This window comes from Lutra lutra, chromosome 3, assembly GCF_902655055.1.
Source record: "Lutra lutra chromosome 3, mLutLut1.2, whole genome shotgun sequence".
NCBI lineage: Eukaryota > Metazoa > Chordata > Mammalia > Carnivora > Mustelidae > Lutra > Lutra lutra.
In genome coordinates, this window is record NC_062280.1 from 85,290,571 (window position 1) to 85,292,208 (window position 1,638).

The 1,638-nt window shown below is 39.2% G+C and overlaps 1 pseudogene; it reads right to left on the reverse strand.

The window, feature by feature from the left end:
* Positions 1-283: 283 nt before the first annotated feature.
* On the reverse strand, positions 284-484 carry LOC125096535 (uncharacterized; annotated as a pseudogene).
* Between the last annotated feature and the right edge of the window lie 1,154 nt (positions 485-1,638).

Here is a 1,638-nt window from a genome sequence, read left to right on the forward strand (position 1 = left end):
TGATCTGTCCATTTCAGTGAGGGGAGTGTTAAAGTCCCCTACTATTATTGTATTATTGTCGATGTGTTTCTTTGATTTTGTTATATATAACAAATAAACCTAATTGGTTTATATAGTTGGCTGCTCCCACGTTAGGGGCATAGATATTTAAAATTGTTAGGTCTTCTTGTGGACAGACCCTTTAAGTATGATATAGTGTCCTTCCTCATCTCTTATTATAGCATTTGGCTTAAAATCTAATTTATCTGATATAAGGATTGCCACCCCAGTTTTCTTTTGATGTCCATTAGCATGGTAAATTGTTTTCCACCCCCTTACTTTAAATCGGGAGGTGTTATTGGGTCTAAAATGAGTTTCTTGTAGGCAGCATATTGATGGGTTTTGTTTTTTTTTTATCCATTCTGATACCCTGTGTTTTTTCAATTAGCAATAATCGCGCCTTGGATAAACCTCATTGGCTATGATACTGCCACTGCGTAAAGCTACCCTGTGTTTTTTAATTGGGGGCATTTAGTCCATTTACATTCAGGGTAACTATTGAGAGATATGAATTTAGTGCCATTGTATTGCCTGTAAGGTGACTGTTACTGTATATTGTCTGTGTTACTTTCTAGTCTACTACTTTTATGGTGTCTCTTTGCTTAGAAGACCCCTTTCAGTATTTCCTGTAGAGCTGGTTTGGTGTTCACAAATTCCTTCAGTTTTTGTTTGTCCTGGAAGCTTTTTTTTTTTTTTTTAAAGATTTCATTTATTTATTTGACAGAGAGAGATCACAAGCAGGCAGAGAGGCAGGCAGAGAGAGAGGAGGAAGCAGGCTCCCCGCTGAGCAGAGAGCCTGATGCGGGGCTCGATCCCAGGACCCCGAGATCATGACCCGAGCCGAAGGCAGCGGCCCAACCCACTGAGTCACCCAGGCGCCCCTGTCCTGGAAGCTTTTTTCTCTCCTTCTATTTTCAATGATAGTCTAGCTGGATATAGTATTCTTGACTCCATGTTTTTCTCATTTAGTGCTCTGAATATATCATGCCAGTTCTTTCTGGCCTGCCAGGTCTCTGAAGATAAGTCTGCTGCCAATCTAATATTTTACCATTGTATGTTACAGACTTCTTGTCCCAGGCTGCTTTCAGTATTTTCTCTTTGTCGCTAAGACTTGTAAATTTTACTATTAGATGACGGAGTGTGGACCTGTTCTTACTGATTTTAAGGGGGGTTCTCTGTACCTCGTGGATTTTGATGCTTGTTCCCTTTGCCATATTGGGGAAATTCTCTCCAATAATTCTCTCCAATATACCTTCTGCTCCCCTCTCTCTTTCTTCTTCTTCTGGAATCCCAATTATTCTAATGTTGTTTCGCCTTATGGTATCACTTATCTCTTGATATCTCCCCTTGTGGTCCAGTAGTTGTTTGTCTCTCTTTTGCTCAGCTTCTTTATTCTCTGTCATTTGGTCTTTTATATCACTAATTCTTTCTTCTGCCTCATTTATCCTAGCAGTAAGAGCCTCCATTTATTATTGCACCTCATTAATAGCTTTTTTTATTTCAACTTGGTTAGATTTTAGTTCTTTTATTTCACAGAAAGGGCTTTTATTTCTCCAGAGAGAGTTTCTCTAATATCTTCCATGCCTTTTTCGAACCTGG